Source organism: Trichechus manatus, unplaced genomic scaffold, assembly GCF_000243295.1.
Source record: "Trichechus manatus latirostris isolate Lorelei unplaced genomic scaffold, TriManLat1.0 scaffold00293, whole genome shotgun sequence".
In the NCBI taxonomy this organism is placed as follows: domain Eukaryota; kingdom Metazoa; phylum Chordata; class Mammalia; order Sirenia; family Trichechidae; genus Trichechus; species Trichechus manatus.
Window position 1 is genome coordinate 914988 of NW_004444229.1, and position 23200 is coordinate 938187.

General features: G+C 37.0%; 1 protein-coding gene across 1 annotated transcript in view; it reads right to left on the reverse strand.

Moving 5' to 3' along the window:
* Positions 1-23200, reverse strand: part of TMTC2 (transmembrane O-mannosyltransferase targeting cadherins 2) — a 514074-nt gene that overhangs the window by 489433 nt on the left and 1441 nt on the right. The gene's annotated exons all lie outside the window — the stretch shown is intronic.

Below are 23200 nucleotides of genomic sequence, written 5' to 3' on the forward strand. Positions count from 1 at the left end.
ACAGAATCTTAATAAATGTCTTCTTCTTCTACCAGGGATTCTGATCCTGGGTTCCGTGGACAAAACTCAAAGAGTGCATGAACTTCGATGGAGAATTAAAAAAAAAAAAAAGGAACATATTGCTTTTCACTCTCCTCTAACAAAACTCAGCAATGTGTTCAATTAGGAAGTCAATAAACCATGGAAGTACTAGCAGTACCTGTAATTATATCGCAACAGGAATCACAGATATTTTCCTATCACAATACAGTTGTTACAAATTTCTCAAAGTATCATTAACATTCATCACTACTTAGATATTATGGAAGCTAATATACCTGGCACTTGGTTTTGTTATTAAATGCATTAATAAAGAAGTATATATACTACTACATAATAAATTTGGGGTTTCAGTATTTTGACACATATATTTCAACATAAACTACTACGTATTATATTGCATGCATTTAGGACATTATCCTGAAAAGAAATCCACAGCTTTCACCAGACTGCCAAAGGGATCTAAGACACAAAAAAGCTGCTTTGAAAACAAAATTCACTCCGAAACTTCTTTGTATAACCAGAGAAAAACAGTTGCTGTTGAGTCTACTCTGACTCATGGCGACCCTATGTGTGTCAGAGTAGAACTGTGATCTATAGAGTTTTCAATGACTCTGACCTTTCAGAAGTAGGCCTTTCTTCCAAGGCACCTGATTCGAACCACCAACCTTTCAGTGGCACTTCACCATATGCACCACCCAGGGACTCCTACATCTTTGTATTTGCTGCAGTAACAAAATGGGATAATACTAATATTTGCTTCAAGAAATGCACAAGCTCACATAGTTACTTAGTGGGAAAAACAAGGATTCAAACTCTGATTTCACGTATTCTAGTCTATCTCAATGCTTTAATGAAGTGCCAGGAGCCTGACTTCCAGAAATAGACATGTCTGGGATCAAATATGAGTCATCATTTAATGGCCCAAAGACCTTAGGCAAGTTATTTAACCTCACAGGGCCTATTTCCTCCTGCGTAAGAGATAAATAATAACCGCCTCAGTGGGCTCAGAGGATTAACTGAAATAAAATATGTAAGAATACAGTATGATATTTTATACATAAATTAGTAATTACTTAAAAGATACCATGATCTACTTCCTGCCTAAATATTTTTATGGAATTTTTTATAACACTATCGCTATATCCATATAGTTTTACAATTGATTCTCTAAAGCTCCTTCACTGTCAGTGAAGTGCCACTCCCCTCATAACCCTCAAAATCAGAGCCTATTTATTCTCGAAAAAACTCCTGGGCCAGGAAGATCTGAGGTAGGAGGCAGAACGTGATCTATCTGGTCTTTATTTCCATGAACTCCACAAGATTAAGTCACATTATCTCCTCCTGTCATTATCTGATGGGCCAAAGACGTTTCACTTTTACACCATCATCTTGGCAGGTTTCTTTTCTTCTCTATTATCCATGCTCAAGACCACACAACACCCTGCCGTCACAGTTGTGAGGTTTCTGTTACTCCAACAACCTGGTATTTCTTCACGATTCTTTTCCAATCTCCCCAGAAGCAATCAATCCTTCTTTTGGGCTCACAAAGTATTTTTAATACCTCAGCAAAGTGTTAACTCCTGCAGGAAACCAAAATACAAAATATCTGTCCAGGAAGTCTGTGAGATCCTGGAGACCAGAGACCATATGTGCCAACATTCGTATGACGTTCCACTACCTAACACGGTACCTGACGATAAAAAACGTACGAAGCTGAATCGCATTTCACGCTCATAACAATCCTATGAGATCAGGAATTACTGTCCTCTTCAAAGATGAGTAAGCTGAGGTTCAGACAAGCCACCAACCTGCCCCCTGTAATACTGCCAGAAAGTGAAAGATTTGAGAATAAACCCAAGGACAGTCATTAGTCAATGATGCACCATACTTGGCTTCTCTTCAGTAAGTTACAAGAAACAGCCTATTTTCTCCATTTCTTATTCCCCTGAGGAATTAAAATACACAATTTTTAAATATTTCTCTTTTTAAAAATGCGTTCTTCATTTATCATGTTCATAACTACCATAATCCATTCAGCTCTTGACTTGGGTACACAATAGGCAAACTGGAAATGATCTGAGATGGAAATAATGGCCTGCCTAGAAGGGAAACGAGTACCTTCACCGAAGCAACAACCTGAGCCTATGCTTGTTTACAGCAGCCATCTTTGACTAAGCAAAAGAGATAAATTATAAGAGCCAGATCTGAATGGGAGCAACTAAAAGCGAGATTTTAACATGGCTGGAACCTCTATAGGAAGAAAAGCGGCATCTGTGTTGGAAACCATATTTTCCTTGATGACAGCTCAAAATGGCCACTGTGATTAGAGTACAGCCAATACACTATCTAGATTCAGACACAGAACCCTGCCAGAGGGAAACTGCATCTCGATTGCACAGCACCAAGCAGAATCTTTAAGCCTGAAATGTGAGTTGGGAGGGAAACTTCAACATAAATACTGATTGTATGGATATGATTTCAACAGTACACATTTTCCTATTACTCCCATAAAGTATTTTACTGATATCAAAATACCTCCAAAACCCACCACTTAACACACTGAAAAAAAAAAAAAAAAAAAAAAACACTATGCAATTACAACATCCCTAGAACTGCTGCCAACAAATTTACTGCCTCTGCGTTGTTTGTAAATTGATTGTTTCTTCTTTAGCTTACAGCAAGTAGAGAACTGCATATAAATGTATGCATATTACATACCTCCATAAAATTTAACATTAGGACTGAACTTTCTCCAAACCTAGGATATTATGATACTCCTTAAACAAGTACTGCACTTTGGATTTACTATGTCTCCCCTAGCTTTATTTTTTTTTTAATTGATTTCACTAGCTCCAGGTCAAAACCTCTCCACTGAAAATCTGTTTTTACTGAAATTGTTTACTACCTGACTTACAAATTAAGAATTTTTAATATGCTCTTATTAAAAAAAAAAAAAAAAAAGATTTTTTTTGGATTTTGTTTTTAAGCAAAACAGGTAGCTTTTGGCTAAAATGTATTCCATTTAGTTGTCAAGTATTACGGTGTCATTTCGTGTGCAGACATAATTAATTTTTAAAATTTGTTTTTTGAAAATACCAAAAGCAGCATTTTCCACTTAATAGGTATTAATGTTTATATTATTTCAAATCTGCAAACCAACCTTTGAGCTACAAATTTTTAAAGCCAGTTGCTACCACTGTGTAAAAGTCACATTTCTAGCTGCATACATTAACAGCATTTCTTCAAAGTATAAGAAACAGATATAATCCTACTACTAGGCAATACTGGTCCTGACATCGACTTTTCCACCTGAGTACAACCATATCCAAACTGCGACTATTTGACAAATGCGGACTCTCAAAGAGTGTGGAAGATCACAATCCAGTTCAAAGCAAAACCATAAAGCCTTTTTCTTTGCCAATAAGTGGAGGGGAAAAAAAACCTCCTATCACCACAGTGCGTCATTGAACACGTTATCAAGGGTGCCTCCTGGGTAGCCCAAAGAACAAAAAAGCCTCAAGATGAGGCTGTCAGCAACCATGCAGTAACACAGAGTCACTTTGCAGGTGTCAAAACCTCAATCACAGCAAATCAGAACCAGTGGGCAGATCATACTAGAAAATGGATACCAGAAGACTACCAAACAGCTGCTTAGTGCTTAGATACAGCAAGGCAGACACCCATAGGGAGGTCAAGCAAAACACTTGGAAAGTACTTAGAAGCACAGCCTGTAACAATGTAACAAAGCAGCAGCCAGCTGGGAAACAACTGCTTGGAAACACAGGCTTGCTGCTGGGTTGCCGGGGGGCAGGTTAACAAACAGCAACACAGCATTCTAGAGGCTGCCCCTCTGAGATGAAGCAGCAGGCACTTCCTGCAGGCCAAACATGACTGCCAGGGCCACAGGGATGGGGCTGATGGGACCAGCACACAAAGACTTACCAGTTGCATGAAAACCACTGCTCACTGGTGTGCTCAGGATCCAGCAACTGTTGTTGTTGTTGTTAGGTGCCCTCAAGTCGGTTCACACTCATAGTGACCCTATGTACAACAGAATGAAACACTGCCCGGTCCTGCACCATCCTCACAATCTTTGTTATGCTTGAGCCCATTGTTGCAGCCACTGTGTCAATCCATCTTGAGGGTCTTGCTCTTTTTTGCTGACCCTGTACTTTACCAAGCATGGTGTCCTTCCCCAGGGACAGATCCCTCCCGACAACATGTCCAAAGTATGTAAGATGTAGTCTCGCAATCCTTGCTGCTAAGAAGCACTGTGGTTGTACTTCTTCCCAGACAGATTTGCTCGTTCTTTTGGCAATCCATGGTATATTCAATATTCTTCGCCAACACCACAATTCAAAGGTGTCAATTCTTCTTTGGTCTTCCTTATTCATTGTCCAGCTTTCGCATGCATATGATGTGACTGAAAATACCACGGCTTGGGTCAGGTACACCTTAGCCTTCGAGGTGACATCTTTGTTTTTCAACACTTTTAAGAGGTCTTTTGCAGCAGATTTGCCCAACGCAATGCGTCTTTTGATTTCTTGACTGCTGCTTCCGTGGGTGTTGACTGTGAATCCCAGTAAAACGAAATCCTTGACAACTTCAGTCTTTTCTCTGTTTATCACGATGTTGCTTATTGGTCCAGTTGTGAAGATTTTTGTTTTCTTTATGTTGAGGCACAACCCATACTGAAGGCTGTGGTCTTTGATCTTCATCAGTAAATGCTTCAGGTCCTCTTCACTTTCAGCAATCAAGGCTGTGTCATCTGCATAACACAGGTTGTTGCTGCATCTTCCTTCAATCCTGATGCCTCGTTCTTCTTCATATAGTCCAGCTTGGATTATCTGCTCAGCATACAGATTGAATAGGTATGGTATAAGGCTACAACCCTGACACACACCTTTCCTGACTTTAAACCACGCAGTATTCCCTTGTTCTGTTCGAACAACTGCCTCTTGATCTATGTACAGGTTCCTCATGAGCACAATTAAGTGTTCTGAAACTCCTATTCTTCGAAGTCTTATCCATAATTTGTCATGATCCACAGAGTCGAATGCCTTTTCATAGTCAACAAAACACAGGTAAACATCTTTCTGGTGTTCTGTTTTCAACCAGGACCCATGTGACATCAGCAATGATATCCCTCGTTCCAGTCCTTTTCTGAATCCAGACTGAATTTCTGGCAGTTCCCTGTTAATACACTGCTGCAGCCACTTTTGAACTTGCGTGCAATGTTAATGATATTGTTCGATAATTTCTGCATTCAGTTGGATCACCTTTCTTGGGAACAGGCATAAATATGGATCTCTTCCAGTTGGTTGACCAGGTAACTGTCTTTCAAATTTCTTGGCATAGTGAGCACTTTCAGCTCTGCATCGGTTTGTTAAAACATCTCAGTTGATGTTCCGTCTATTCCTGGTGACTTGTTTTTCGCCAATGCCTTCAGTGCAGCTTGGACTTCTTCCTTCAGTACCATTGGTTTCTGATCATATGCTACCTCGTGAAATGGCTGAACATCAACCAATTCTTTTTGGCATAATGACTCTGTATTCCTTCCAACTTCTTTTGATGCTTCCTGAATCGTTTAATATTCTCCCCAAAGAACCCTTCATATTGCAACTGGAGGCTTGAATTTTTTCTTCAATTCTTTCAGCTTGAGAAGTGCCGAGCGTATTCTTCCCTTTTGGTTTTTGTTATCTCCCAACTCTTTGCACATGTCATTATAATACTTTACTTTGTCTTCTGGAGCTACCCTTTGAAATCTTCTGTTCAGTTCTTTTACTTCATCATTTCTTCCTTCTGCTTTAGCTACTCGACATTCAAGAGCAAGTTTCAGAGTCTCTTCCGACATCCATTTTGTTCTTTTCTTTCTTTCCTGTCTTTTTAATGACCTCGTTCTTTCTTCAGGTATGATGTCACTGATGTCATTCCACAACTCGTCTGGTCTTTGGTCATTAGTGTTCAACGTGTCAAATCTATTCTTGAGATGGTCTCTAAATTCAGGTGGGATATACTCAAGGTTGTACTTTGGCTCTCATGAACTTGTAATTTTCTTCAGTTTCAATTTGAACTTGCACGTAAGCAACTGATCCAGCGAGTGGTTGGGTTAAAACCTGTACCGATCACAGTGACTGGGGGTCTATGCCATCTAGTCACTTGTTGCTATCTTAGACTCCCAGGCAGTATGTTAGCAAAGTTCTATATTTACATGGATAAAACAAAAATCACCGCATCATGCTCACCGTAGTGCCCTCTGAGGAAAGAGGACATCAGTAAAAGTTTACACCTTTAAGTCGGACCCTGAGCTTTAACTCCTAACAATTATATCTTAGACCCGTTTTTGCCAACTCCAGTCTGGGAACCCCTGAGAGTGAGCAAATGTGCTTTCAGGGATCAGGAAGATTTCTAGAAGAATTTTACTATTGTATTTTCATTTAGATCAGGAGTTGGCAAACTTTTTCTGTAAAGGGTCAGACAGTACATATTTTAGGCTTTGTAGGCCCTACAGTCTCTGTCGCAACTACTCAACTATGCCACTGTGGAGAAAAAGCAGCCACAGATAACACATAAACCAATGGATGTGGCTGTTTTTTAAAAAACAGGCTGCAGTGTAGATTTATCCCACAGCCATAGTGCCAACTCCTGATTTAGAGGATAATCCAAAACACACAAACTCATATATGTATATATATATATATATATATATATATGAACATTCTACCTCATATGATTGACAACTTCATAACTGAGTAAGGCTACGTGACTTCTGAGATTGTATTTATGATTGACTTGGCACCAAAGAGTACTATTCAAATTGTCAAGGATAATGAGAATAAAGAGAAGTGAACTTCACAGGTTTCTAGAACATTTGTGGTCCCCTTCTCTTCCAGGAATACCTTTCCCTCTTTCTGCCAACAGAACCCCATTTTCTTGGGGTGAACCTATTCCATACGGTGTGGGAGGGGCAAACCTGTCCCCCTCTCCCCTCATATGCCAGGCCACAGTGCGGGCATGGGCCTAGGCTTGGCCAAAGTATACCTATCATTCTCCTGGTCAGTGACTGTGTTTCATTGGATAAGCTTGTGACCAAAGTCAAGATAATTAAGGACCTCACCAAGGCATTTCTTGGAGAACTAGGGAGAAAACTCTTGCTGCTACAGCTAATGAGCTAGTGGGCTACCGGTGGCTATGATGACCATGATGGCCAGACCAAGAGGTAGAGAAAGAAAGAAAATTCTCATGGCATCTTTGGAGCTCTTGTGTTCCAACAAGCAAGAAGCTCTATCTCCTCTGAACTAGGCTTATGGCACTTACAACCAAGAGTCCTTACTAACAAAATAAATGTTAGCAAAATTAAAGGCTCAATGACAAACTTTTAGTAAGAGTTTAAAGTAGTAATACAGGTATGACTAACTCCAAACCACCTATACCATAAATACGTTATGAGCAGAGTTGTTCTGAGATCTAACCTCTCATTTCACTAACTGAGGGAAGTAGGCATGCCCTTCCATCTCCCTTCATCCAAAATTGGTCCACCTGTGTTTCCTTTTTTACCCACTGACCCAAGACAGAAATCTGAGAATAGTCCTTAAATCCTCTCTCCCCAGGATCCTCCACATTCAACCAGTCACGAGGTAAGGTCAACTTTTCCTCATCTTCCCTTTTCTAATCCACTCAAATTTCTTTTTCACCTCTGTTCCTACCTTATTTTAAGCCCTTATCGCCACTGGGAATATAAATTCTCCAGTAGAATCAATCCTACATGAAAGCTTATCATAGCCACCTTTCTAGTCTCCCTGCTTTGGATTTTACCTTACTTCAGAGCATTCTCTGATCCTTATGGTGAAACAGCCAGGCCCTTAGTGATCTGGCTGCTGCCTACATTACCAGTTCATCTCTCTTCCCTCATCCCTCCATCTTTTCCTCCAGTTATAGGAATTAAGCGTGGTTCACGGTACATGCCCTGCTAGTTGGACACCAAGCCTTCAAACACACTCTTTCCTCTTCCTGTACATTTTTCCAAACATTCCTCCCTCCCTCTTATCTTCAGGAGTTAGTTCAGGCATAAGCTTCTCAGAAAAGCCTCCCTCACCCTTCACGCCCAGTCTGTCAAGCGCCCCTCTTATGTACACAGACTCCTAAGCATGTATCTATTTAAGAATAACTGTTTACTTGATTGTCTCTCCATTAGACTCTAAACTTGAGATTATGGACTATATGTTCCTCTGGGTCAGTGTCCCCATGAGCTAACACTGTATCTGACACAGCATTTACAAATGCCTGCTAAAGGAATATAGGAATGACATGAGCTGAAAGTATCACATATGATGCTCTCAGGGAAGACAGCACATCTCTAGATAAGATGACTTTTTTAACACTTTGAAATCAAAGGCCAATGCCTATTTGAGATGATTTCCTGAATTTAAAATAAACCAAATTAAAATCTTTCCCCAAAATTTGAATATAATTATCTCATTTTTACACTATAATTTGCAGAAATCAGACTACTTAAAATGGTAAGCATACCCTTACTTTTCCTTTCTTTCCATTATTCCTAGTAACAGCAGCCATTTCTGACCTCTGAGATAAGTGGTGAGACTACACAACAAATTAATCTACAATGTAATTACCAAGTGTTGTTAAATCTTTTGATTGACGTATATAAAAGGACAATTATCTCCTAATCATTTTAGTTGCTTTCTTAATTTTCATTTGCCCCATCCTTTTCTAATACCAGTGTTGATACAGAATAGAAATTAGTTTGGGAAGAATGTGAGTGAATTAACAGCAAATGATGTAGTTCTTGGGAAAAAAATCCTGAAGATACAAATTATTGTCTTTAAATGAACCAAAACCAATAATATTTCACAAGAGAAAGCATTCATTAGTTTTCATTTACTCAAGATTTTGAGAAAGAACACTGTTTAAGTTTTCAATAAAACTACAGCTGCAGTGTTACTTGGGCCTATTTCTACCAATTTCAATCTATTCTGGTAAACTCTTTCAGAACATAACATATAACTTGCAGACGCACAAAAAAGATTTTCTTCAAATGCAGTAGGTAAGCTGCATGCAAAGCATTTACTCTAATTTTACATAGACTTCAAAAGATGCTTAAAGAACAAACATCCGAGCTAAGTTCTGGTTTGTGGATAAGTTTTTATTTGAGTTTGGAGAAAAAGTTTAAAGTAAATAACATTCGTTTCAAACTCTGACTTACAGGAAATTTTTGAACTCTATTTTCAACCATTTTTCATAAATAATGAAGACAAAAATAAATATGAAAAATGGAAGATTATGCTTAATATTAAAAATAATTTTAACATTTAAATATCATCCATGATTTACCTTGAATGTAGATGGCTTGGGGATATATAAATAAAATACTTAGTTTAAAAATTAAATTTACTAACTCTTTTGGACTTCAATTTGAAAAATAACCAAAACAAGAAACAAAAACCCACACAGTAAATTGTCAGAATGCAAATTCCAAGTAGAAAAAGATGTGCGAATGGGTATTTATGACAATGATCACTTAAAAAAAAAGTTACTGCTTTATAACAGAAACCAGAAATTCGTCAGGTAATCAAAATATATCAAGAATATAAAACCCGAATGAGCTACTTCCATAAACACAGTTGAAGTTGGAAACTTCCATTTTAATTTACAGCTTGGCTAGATTTTACCTCAAGAAGCTGATAATCATTTGCCGCTCCGGTTCCAATTCACAGAGATACTAACCAAAACTATCCACTATCCATTGCAGTGCCCTTTTTACCACCCCGAGGAAAAAAGTTCATCCAAATTTCCCTGGAATCATTCTTCCTCCATATCATAAATGGAATGTACTGTATCATAAACAGGAAAGAGGTAAATTCCTCTTCAAGCCAACTTCTCTCAATTTCACCAAAGTTCATTTATAGGGATGTCATACCCAGCCCTACCACATAATGGAAAACCACACTTCCCATCCATCCCAATTGGTAGTCTTCTGTTTAGTCCTGAAAATCGACTGCTGAAACATGTTTAAAAAGGTCTTGAATTACTGGTTTCTTGTACCAACTTAAATTTATTCCAGGGAGCTGAGAGCCATCCTGTAAAAATCACTTGTTTTCCTTTAATAACTTAAAAATAGTATTAATTACCTTTTTTTAAATCATCAGTAACAGAATCTGGTATGCTAAAATACTGGGTGAATTTTCACCTGAATATTTTAAAATTGTTCCAAGGAACAGATGTGCACTAGAAAACTAGGCTGCTATCCAACAAGAACCAAAAGTGTTCTTTTTAGGAGCTTGCCACTTGCTGTTAGAATTTAGTTATCAATAGGAATCAAGTAAACATTCCAACTGAGAAAAAGCTAACACATAAGAAATGAAATGATGATTGTGGCTGAGGTAAAACACTGCTGGTTGATATTGTTTATGTTAAGGTGCTTCATTTTCCATTGTATGTGTGGCAATACGACCAATGTTTTCCTCAAAAGCATTATTAATTGCCCCAAAATGACCAATTTCAAGTATATTTCTTAGGCAAATGAGCTCATAAAACTGTGGCCTATTTTAAGCTGGAGGGGACCCATGGGAATCATTAAAGCCACATCCTAACTTTAAAGATAGGGCTACTTAAGGCCATGCTCCCATCTGGTATTTAGCTTAATTGCACATTAGGGGAGAAGCTTTTCTCTTTCTGGAAAACAAAACAACAACAAAAAAGGAAAACAAGAAGTGTTAGTTTTAAAAGGTAACACATATTCTCTTTATACAGGGAATCCTTAAAAAAAAGTTAAGCAAACGCATGAAAGATTTGATGTAATCAGGAGAGAGAGCAATGTTCTGATATACACAACTCCTTGTAAATAAATTAATGCAAGTTGTAGTTGCTGCAGAGAGTACACGTAAGTGACAGAAAGAACAAAAAGCTTCCCAGAAAAATTTTCAAGGAACAAACAGAGCTTTCATATTCAACTCTTCTCACTGTAAAACAAAGGGTTTATCAATGTGTTCCTGGGATTTGGGCTATCTCTTAATTCAACATAATCTTTCCCAATATATCTGAAAACAAGTCTATTTTCATTGTTTAAGATATCCATCATAACATGAACAATTCTTATAAAATGCTAAGAAATCATAATTTTGCATATGCTTCTTCACAGTATCATCTACTGTAAACGAAGAAAGTCAATTATGGTGAGGAACATAAAAGACATTCTAATTAAGCTTTTCATACATACTTTTGAGTATACATTGCAAACAATTTATTGGAAAAATGTATCCATGTATGGGTATGTGTGCAATTAATGGCTAAGTTTCAACATCATTTCTCCAAGTTTAAAATGATGAAGATTAAATCCAAAAATTATTACTCAGTTAATATAGTATACACTGAACTCTTTCAGTTTTCCTAAAGCTATCTGAAATACTAAGTCAAATATTACTAGAAATAAGTTTAATTTTTGCATATACTGGCTTTTAAGAAAAATTCTAATGCTGTATAATACTTTCCGATACTATTATATAGTGATTTTTAAACTATCAGCAATATAGTTAATGAGTAATTTCCTGACCAAGAGAAATATTTCCTAAGTATCCTAGACACCATACATTACACCACGTACTTTATGTAACTTACCTCATTAAATTCTCCTAACAACTCTATGAAGTAGGTAATACTATCCTCATTCTTAGAACAGGGAGCAGAGGCTCAGAGTCTTAGTTAACAAAATTACAAAGTTAGCAAGTAATAGTTCTGGGATTAGAATTCTAGATCAACTACTGATTCTAAAATTCTTAATAGTCTTTACTCTTCACCACTCTACAGCTTGAAAAGGTTTAAGAAAAAGAAGTATCTTCTGGCTAGTTACCAACAATGCATCATCACATTTAGGTATTAGATGTTTCCATCCAGTACATGTGCTAAGCAGATACTTACTGCAAATTATCAGTACAGGACTGATCAACAAATACTTCAAAGCAGGAAAACTTCAGCTTATCTGACATACAGCTTTCCTAACCGCCAGGCTGCCAGTACAGCCCTAAATCTGAACACATTCCAAAAAGAAAAAGGTTTTGGCATCACCCAGTCACAATATGCCCTGTGAAGCAGAACCAAAGCACCAAAAATTATTTACACTCAATGCACTGTAATTGGTCCTTTTACCCTGCAGAAGGAAAGACATGCTTGGATTGGCCAGAATATCTATTCAAAATAAGCCTTAGTGCACAGAGCACGAGAAATGTAGAAAAAGCAACAGAAAAGAGAGGAGAGGAGAACTGCTTGTGTGTTAAGACTAGGGGGCTGTTGATCACAAGGGTGGACAGATTAGCAGCAGAGAGGGCAGGGGGCATAGCAGTAGAAACTAGAACAGCAGCAGATCAACTTCCGACTCCCAAGCAGAAGAGACAGCAACAACACAGTGGTAGAACACAGCTCTGTTCCTGAGGGAGAAGAGTGTGATGCTCAAGGTACAGTGATAAACTGAGTCATTCAGCCCTCTGGTCCAACATGCTTTATATCTAATATGTAACTATACAGTTTTAGTTTTTTACAATGCACAGAGAACGTTCATCATATTATTTCATTTGCTCCTCAGTCAGTCCGTAGTCTGCAGTTGTTATTATTTTCACTGCCTGATATTTTATTTCCACTTCCTGATCAATAAAATGACTGAGCTGCAGAGAGCTGAGGAGCCCAAAGTACTTAACTATTAAAGTGGTAATTCTAAGACTAGAATTCTCATCTTTTATCTTGGCCCACTGTTTATTCACAACACTGTCTTGACTACACGGTACAATATTTTTTTCTTAAAATAAGAATAAGCATAACTCATTTTAGAAAAAGTTCTACTGAAAATATTTCTATTAAGCATGTAAAACTTCAAATATACAGGGCTTTAACCAAGTTGCCCAAAGATTAAAGTTTAAGTGTACCAGGCCAAAAGATCATATGAGTCCAAGCATTTCTAATCCTGTGTACATAGCCTCACCATTTTTAGCATTACCTGATGTCTGAATATCACTAATAATTCTTTACATTTCCAACTTCCAGCTGCCTGAACACCTATATTTTGTTGCCTGCCTGAAGTCTATAAAGCCTACACACTATGCAAGCCAAATTTTTTTATAATTATTGTTCAAAAAACCCAAACCAATAAAAGCACTGACTCTAGGGACTTAGTTTAGGCATCAGTATCTATTTAAGTCAAGTTTACTTCTTTATCAAAATCAGAATCCAACATCTGTCTCCTACATGTTTCACAGGAATGTTACAAAGAAGATGATATTGTTATACATAATGGTGACAGATATTTCAATAGAGATTATCTCCTAGGATTTCTACAAACTCTCCACGTTTTCAAAATCTAAACTCAACCTCAAACCATACGGTCACTTTAAAGAAGATGTTATTACTGAACAGACAAAAAAAGTAAAACATAGATTATATAAATTGGCTAAATTCATATACAGAATGGAAGCACCTTACCTTCAACTTCTTTTATTTATTTATTTATTTATCTTCATCCAGGAACTCAGGCAATCTTTCCAAACATCTATAAAACACACTGAGCTTATCTGTAATACGTTTAGACAATGTACAGCCTTATTATTCATACTCTGCTCTACAGACCAAGCAGCATTGGCTTCACCCAATGTATTAGTCAAGGTTCTCCAGAGAAACAGAAGGAGAGAGAAACAGAGAAACCAACAGAGAGAAAGAGAGATTTATTTTGAGGAATTCACTAATATGATAGTCGGAGCTGGCAAGTCCAAAATCTGTAGGACAGGCAGCAGGATGGAAACCCCAGCAAGGTATCTATGCTACAGGCTTGAGGCAGAGTATCTTTTCTTTAAAGAAACCTCACTTTTGGTTCTTAAAGCCTTCTACTGACTGGATGAGGCCTACCCATATTATGGAGAGTAATCTACTTAAAGTCAACTAGTTATAAATATTAATTACATGTAAATAATTTCATAGCAACATCTAGACTAGTGTTTGACCAAACAACTGAGTATCACAGCCTGGCCACAGAAAGTCAGCCATCACACATGGAAATATGTTAGAAGTGCAGAATCTCAGGCAGAAGAAGAAGAAATGAAGCTGAATCTGCATTCTAACAAGGACTGGTTATTCACATGTACACTGAAATTGGGGAAGCACCAGGTCTAGAGACATATACATACATGCAGATACAAACAGATATAGCAAGAGGGCCAAATCAAGTATCTCTTAGGAGAGGCATAGGGAGATTCCTAAGGTTCAAAGAAAATGGGGATGTAAACTGTTTTTAAACAGATAAAGTCAATTGTCCATATCACAGGATGAAGGAGGTCTGGGGAAATGCAGTGGTAAGAAAGGACAGGTCAAAGCCCCTTTGCCTGCCACAGACATCCACATCATACCAGAGATGTATTTAAAGGTAGCCACTAAAATCTCTCTCACAGAAATGGTTTACAGTTTTTATGCTAATGATATATAAGAGGTTTTAAAACACTCAGTGAAAATTCATTTTCTGCTCAATACAGACAAAAGCAAAAATACTATTGTTGGTTTAAAGAAAAAAATGCAAAGATTAGTAACATAGAGATAAAAGGAAGCAAATCTAAAACGATAATTTTAATGGACTATTTTAAATAGATTACATATTCATGGTAAATTAAAGTTGGCAATAGTTGGCTGCCCATTAGTGTCAATAAATTTTTATTCAAATCTCAAATTCATTTTTTTTAAATCAGTACCTATCCTAATAAGAGTGGGTTAAACTGTAACCCATATTTCTTTAATATAAATTCCGTGACAAAATTCAGTACCATTTTTTCCTTTCAATAACATGAGATGAATAACCTTCCTATTTTAAATGAAGTTTACCAAATAAATTCAGGTATACCAGTTTTTCACATAAGCTATAAATAACTGCTTCCCTCTAAAGGACCTATTTCTGCAAATAAAAATGTCTTTTGCCTGATTAAACTTCTTCATCATCTGAGAACTTTTCTTCTGCAAATTTATAGTTGGAAAATTTGTCAGTAGAAACTTGCTCTGTCAAAAGGGGCTCTTTTCAATTGCTTTGGGAAAAGAGTTGTCCTGTAGTTAATTATTTGGGGGGAGGAGGGAAGCATCCTGTACTAAAAGAAAAACACTTGACAAAATATTTGGACCAAAGTATTCAACCATAAGACATCTTGTATGATCCAAAGTAGCAGGCTCAGTATTGATAATACTTTTTAAAGCTGAACACAGGAAAGCAGAAGTAGCCAAAAGACAGTTTGCAAAACAATGAGAAAGGCCCCAGAGGAACCAGTACTGCTCATTGTGGCTGCCAGCCTTATCCCCAGACTCCTTCTCCCAAATGACTCGGTAATGATGAGCATGCTCCCTAAACTGAGAAATGCAGTCAAGCCTGTGGATGTAATCTCCACAGCTACCACCTAAGGGACCCACTGCAGATGATACAATTTTCAGGAATGTCACTTCAATACGTACTGACATCCAACAAGTCCCACTCCATTCTGGAGAAGCCTGTTACTAAACAGTTTAACTATTGACTCTCATTTTTAATCCCAGAGATACCACTAACAGAAAAGAAAGGAGGGTAGACATGCACACATTGTGGAACAAACTGGAAATTAACAAAAACAAGATGTTTACTTTTCCCAAAGAGTTTTTACTTATCTGCATCTCTCAAAGCCTAGTTTTATAATCTTGGGTTTTCTTAGAATCTCAGTAACAATATCCTTTACAACAGCATCCTAAACATCAACATATAACCTGACTGATAGATTCAAACAAACGAAAGATAGAAAATAGGGGTATGATTCACATCTTTCCAGTCTCTTTATAGAATACTTACTTGTAAATGAAAAAATAAAACAAAATTTCCTAAGACAAAGCTGTAAAACTTTGAAAAGCCCAATTCATCTTCAAAAAAAAAAAAAGCCCCAAAAAACAACACATTCTTATTCTGTAGCAAGGAACTTGTAAACTGCATTTAAAATGAATACCAAAGAATTCCAAGCATTTAGGGTATATGGATTGCCATTCTTCCCACTGGATTTTTAAACAATGTTGAAACATGGCTGTTTGAAATACTTAAGCCCCACCATTTAACACTGTTCGAAATGTCAAGAGCCACATTGTGCCCCAGTGGCTACTCTATGACAAAGAACACATCCTTTGAAGTTACAATACTCCTGATGCCAAGTGAAAATTTCTAGGCTAGTATAGTCAAAAATTTCTACTTCTAAAGAAATCAGTAATCCTCAGAATCACAATTAAGAAAAAGCACTTTCATTATCAAAGCTTGTGAATTCTTCCCAGTTACAAATCTCAATAAATTCCTTCACCTCTAAGGTAATGTTTTTATACATTATTTTTAAATAAAATACACGATGACCATACACCTATACTGAACTCACTTTTTTTAACTTGATGCTCCCAAGGAATAATTACACATTAGTATAATAAGCTCCACAGAAATAAGAAAATGGGATAATGATCAAAAACCAAAAGGATCTGACAACAATCACAGAAACATTTTATTTGGTCACAACATCTAGCACACAATTGCCTTTCCAAGGGCACTAATGTGTGTGTGTTTCATTTGACAAATCATGTAATTTAGTCAGTCTCCTTAAATGTAACTACATGGTGTGCCACAATCCATACCTGTCTCACTCTGATATCACAAATGTCATGGCAAAGAAATCAAGAAACAAAAGACTATGTTATCATAAGTAAATATCTCCTCTGCCAAATACAAAGGTACTTTGAAAAGAAATACAGTAGGAGTGCCCCCAAGCAATGTGACATGTGTATAACCTTCAAATAACTAAATATACATAGGATTTCATTTGATTCCACAATAAAATGGAATCTGAAGTCAGTGAGAATTTCCAATTCTTGTCTCTTTTCAAAAGTAATTTTTTAGACATGAGCAAATCAAAATACCTCTCTTCAACTCACCTTTAACACAGACTCATTTCTAGTTGTTCAAGTACACTGTAAGTTACAAAGTACCCTTAAATAGGATAAATTACTCCAAAAACATGACAGCAACTTCTAATGTACAATCTTGAAAACAAATCATTTTAGTGTTCCTTCCTTCTTCAAAATTCTCTTGAGTAAATAGGTTTGTTCTATACTGTCCCATTTACCTGTAAAGAAAAAATGTCATGGTGGTAAACTCAAAAAGTAAGCACAAAAAGTTTATTAAAGACTGAAAGGAACATTTACATCTTTTTTTCTAGACACCTGGAGTACCAGAGAAACTGATAAATGTGATTGCAAAGCTAAACTGCCAGAGAGGAGAAAAAGGCAGGAAAGGAGATCAATAGAAATTTGATAGTGCTGCATGTTGTTGAAATTAATCACCTAGAAAATGCAGACTAACATCTCTGAAGGCAAAAATCTACAATCCCTATGGCTAGTTGAGGCAAAGAGTTCTGCTAATGCAGACCTCTCAGAAAAACACCTGACCTGGACAACTACCAAGAAGATGTTGGGTGAGGTGTTCCAAAGCTTCCAGAGGTATGCATCAAGGGCCAGTGAACACGAGACCATGAATAAGGCCAGTCCAAGCCACCTATCATGTAGCCTAAGCACGACTGTTATGGGAAAGAAGGCAACGGAATCCCAATAAAAGTTTTAAATATGAGCATATGTCAAAATACACATTAATAAGAGATTAACAGTTAACAAAGAAAGAGGTAAATTTGAGAGAAATTCAACCTGCCAAAGAACAAACTATCAGCATTTTCAGAAGTCTATCATCAAAATCCAAGATGCAAACACTTTACAGTATCTGCCAAAAGTACAGATAGGAAAGGACAGGCAGTAGTAGGTTGGATGCCTATTCACAAGGGTGAGCATCTGCTGTGTACATATTATGCACCATATATATAAGGAACCCGTGTCTAGTAGTATCCATAATTGGTGAATTACCGAAATGTAGCTGTTCATTCCTCAAAAGCAATATAAAAAACTGCAAAAAAAAAAAAACCATCTATCATTGTGTATAACTACATCCGTAATCATTCAAAATATTATGCCTTTTTCATACTATGAAAAACAGAAAGTATACAATTTCTAATGATACGCTCCTCTACTTTGTCCAAATGGGATCCTAAATGATGACAGCCACTCATAGAGGGAAGGTCTTTAGATTCAACAACCTGCCGGTCCTTTTCATCAAGGCTGCCACACTTGTCACTCTTGTGAAGCCATTAAAGTAAGAACACAAAGCTGATACAATACGTAGCTTCTAAGAGAGAACTGAAATGTTTAACAGATGACTGTTACTATGTTAAAAGCACTTTAGGCAAATATAATAAAGTTACGAGAAAGAAGGTCTGTCAGCCACAGATTTTTCTTTTATGGGATCACCCTAAGTGTAAACTTTGTCCTTTTCTAATATTATGTAGGCACCTGTTTTAGAGAAAAAGTAGTCTTATCCCACGATAAACAGCTGTACCATTATGGGCATTTTAAACAAGTGCTTTTAGTATGCCGAGCAGCAACAAAGAGATTAGGAAGACAAACTGTGCTCCTGACTCATGCTGGAATCCAAAAGGTTATAGCTATATGAAAATTATAGCAGCAGGGAATTTGGTGTTACCATGGGGTGTATTAGTGCTGAAAATCAAGTATCGAAGACAAAACAAAAGCCTGTAGAATCACCCATGTAAATTAATGATCAAATACGTGTGTGGGTGTGTGTGTGTATAAACAGATTTGTTTCTGTAAAGATTTACAGCCTTGGAAACCCGATGGGGCGGTTCTACTCTGACCTACTGGGTCGAGATGAGTCGGAATTGACTCAACAGCAGCGGGTTTGGTTTGGTTTTCTGGTGTACTGTGTGTGTCTGTGTGTGTGTATGTTGTTGATAGGTGTCACTGAGTCGATTTTCAACTCATAGCTACCCAATGTGACAGAGTAGAACAGCCCCATAGGGTTTTCTAGCCTGTAATCTCACAGGAGCAGATCGCCAGGTCTTTTCTTCCATGGAGCATCTGTGTGGGTTGGAACTGCCACCTTTCGGATAGCAGCCGAACACTTAACCAGTGCACCACCAGGACCTATATATACATGTATAAAGAGAGAGAGAGTATAAAACCTGCAAAAGCCAGAACCTGTGTAGGGCGGAAACCTGTCAGAGAAAGAAAACTCAAAATATTTTCCACTAATAGAGAGCAATAGAAAAGCATTAAGACTGTACTCTGTCAAAGGTAGAAAACTCAGGAGACCCAGAAAAACAAGGCAGTCCTGTTGAGTCCCAGCTCTCACAGGTCTTAGTGTGTGTATGTATGCATGTGTATATATATATACATATATGTCTCTAAAAGCAAGAAAGAGATGGCAAGCAATTTTGCCTATGGTATTTGCACATGCCCATTAAGGGCTTATATTTGGGTCGATTGCTAGAATCCCCATGGGACAAGCCCAACGGAAGAAACACAAAGTGATCCACACTGACTTCACTTAATTTTAATATTAATTTACTGATAAGAGATGTACTTGTTAAAAACAACAAAATGGACCTTTTCCAATAACCAGCAAATAAAACACCATACAAAGTAATTCATAAGCTATAAATAATATACACAGCATTCCTTCAGTATATTATACATTGAGGAGGAAATTTAGGAAATTAAAAAAAAAAAAAAAAACCCTGTAAACACTGGCTTCTTCCAATAATAAGCTGATGAGACAATCTTTGATACAAAGCAAATCTCTCCCTTATTTAATTTTATAGTAATTCTTTCTTAATGTGCTTTTACTAAATACCATACATGCCTTTGGTGGATGAACATACCAGAATTTTAAGATAACAATTCTCAATTGGTCCAAAAGCAAGTCTATTAAAGAGAACTCTTTAGAGGAAAGCTAACAGAATAACTGATCATTTCACAAGGAATTCTATTATACTGGGTCAAAACCCCAAACTAATAATAACACCAAAAGACTAAGTGGAAGAAATAGTCGAATATCTGTTTAAAAAAAAAAAAAAAGAGCAGGTTAAAAAAAAACAAACTTTCTAAATCGCTAATATGCCTTAAAGTCTCCATTCCTTCATTTTATATCCTGATAGTCAAAACTATTATGACTGTAGGGAAGAAACTTAACACTATTTCTATAAAAACCAAGATTTACACTTATACCTAAATAAACAACTAAACTATGAATTTGCTATTAAGAGTTCTGGGTGGCTTAAATTCAATAGTAGAATATTCTGCTTGTTTCTCCAAGTTTCACACAATTATTGCATAATGGAACAACTAGGAAACCTACAGGTAATTGTTGGGTTTAACGAATGCAAAATTGGGCAATAAAGGGAAAAAAATCTTCAAAGAGGCCACAAACACATTTCCTACTTCCAAAATACCAAATTGTCTTTTTCTGTAACTAATGTATTATTTTACTAAAGTGTGAAAAACAAAACATATAAAAGTTGTATTATGTTCTTATTTACTTGCTTATGTATCATGCCATCAATTAGATTATACAGACAAAATGAAATCAGACTTCAAAAGAACAGTCATGGTTTGTCTTTGATACTTTGAAATAAACTGACTCCTCTCTCAGTGTTATATCTAGGGGAGATTTATAATAGTATTTTTAAAGGGGATGCAGGGAAAATGATGCAATGTCATCCTCAACAAAATATGTGAAAGAGCAGGGAATCTGGGGTCAGCAAGTTTTTTCCACCAACCTAAACACAGCATTTCTCCAGAAATAAGGTCTTTCAATGGGACACATACAACATGACTTAAAATTTGGCAGAGACTGCATATTTATAATTCCACTTTTACTCTAACCATAAACCTAAGATTCAGCACAGTCATTACTAGAATGAAGGCAAAAGGAGGTGGAGATGAAGCTGAAACCATATACGCTGCTTCATCAGATTATTGCGATTCTACTCTTCTGCTGTTTGATTCATCACATTATAGGCATATTCTTCAGTTTAGCACAGAAACACTTGTAAAATATTAAATTTTACTATAGGGAAATTGATTTTGCTGCAAGAAAGTTTTGGTTTACCACTTAATCTCAACCAAGCTACAAGAAACACTGGAAGTAATTGTATATGTAGTTTATAAAGTAAATTTGATCACTATATTTAAAAGAAATGATAACTTTGGGAAGGAGCACAGCAATAATGTTTAAACTTAAGCAATATAAAGCCCTCCTAAAGTAAATGCCAGATTCTTTAGGCTAAAATGTAAAGTTTTGATTTACTTAAGCAAGGCAGACCAATTCCCTTCTTGACTACTGTGCTCTTCAATTCCAACACTACTGGCCTTCCTTATAGAAACGTATTTCACAAAAGCTCCTGGGGTGGTGGGGTGGGCGGGCAGTGGAATCCATAGATGTAGTTTAAGCAATGTTTTAAATTTGATTCTTTGCTGTCCGAAATGGAGTGGTGGAAATAAACACATTATCATCATCCTTCAGTTTCTACTTGACTCCCCAGCTCCCTTCCCTCTCCAGACTCCAATGAGTCACAGTAGATAAATGGAAATTATATCTGAAAAGCCACAATTTACAGTGCATTTTGGAACTGAATAGCTTTAATACTCCACGTATACAAACAAGTTCAGTGCTCATATTAGTATGTATCTCACAGTACCCAGGACATAGAAAAACCAAGTTATATACTTTCAAGTTTCTTGCTCTTAAGAGTATGTCATTGCATATGCAGTTCTACTAATAAGAAATCAAAATTTTCGTTTTCAAATTGTAGCAGTATACTTTGTACTTAGAGGCCCTCGACAATACATCAATATGGAAGTTCTATATAGCATGTTGAGCATGCGCTCAATTAAAACACACAGGCAAATGATCACATTAAACTCATCTATGCAGCCAAGCTGAAGTCAGGAAAACTGACACTTCATTCAATTTATAGCATATGAAGAATTTATAACATTTGCCAACCATCAAAGCACAACTGATTTATCATCACCCTCACACCATTCTCCAAAAGACACAAAGTCCTAGCACTTCTGTCTGATGATTAAAAAGAATGAGCATTAGACCTACAGAAAAATGTGTGTGCAAAGTTAGTTCAGTTTCAGTCTTAAAGAATAATTTCTTCTGACTTGGCCTCTTTTAAGAACCGGACAGCAAATAAGAACAGCATATAATAGGAATGCTTGATTTATCAGTGTTCCACAGCAGTTACACTGTTACAGTCACTTCTTTATTTTACACACTCTATATTCTTGGTTTAAATACTTGTAATTCAAACTGTCCTCAACAGAGCCAGTAACTGCCAAGATGCATCCCTGAGCTTGGTTTAGCAAAAAGTCACCCATCTTTGGAAGCAAGGGCTTCTTCTAGCAACACTCTAGAAATGGCAGGTGCACCATAATGCAAACCTGGAGAGCAGCTCACCTTTCTCTGTCACACGGACCATTTCTCAACACATGTAGTATAACCGCTAAAATGTGTACACTGCTTAAAAGTTGGGGAAAAGTTCTTGTCTGATAGTGGCTTCCTATCAACTAGTCACTGATAAACACCACATAAAACGCATTAAGAATGTTTTGCTGGATGCTCTTGTGCCTATTATCAGGGGATTTCATAACAGACGAGTGGGTGTGAACCAAGATTTGCCGCTTTAAGGCAAACATCCATGAATATGGTTTTACCCGTAGAGTGGGAACACCAGACAATACAGAATATGGCTAATTACCACCAGGAGAAGATTCTGCCTTCAACTCCCCTCACTAACAAACCACTCTACTTAAACTCACTCACTGCCTCACCCTGACCCTGGGGATCCATTCACTTTCCATAGACCAGAGAGGCTGCTGAAAAGCTGTCAAAGTAAATCTGTGCACACTTTTTGGATGGTTTAATTTCAATGGAGCATGAAACACCCCAGCACGGTTAATAAGTTTAGCCAGGCATGCTGTTCTCCTTAATATATTTTAATTATGCATCTGTTTTAATTGTAATCAGATTAAGTCACCGGAAAAGGCACAAATTGGAATTTTCCCTAATGGCTATTGGCGCTTTTCATCAGTTTCTAAACACTAACAACGTTTAAAAAAATGGGTAGAGACATCAGCACAACTGTGACATTTTCCAGAAATCGATGCAGTTTCTTAGACAACACAGTTCAGGTCTCATTAGCCACCCAAACTAACCCAA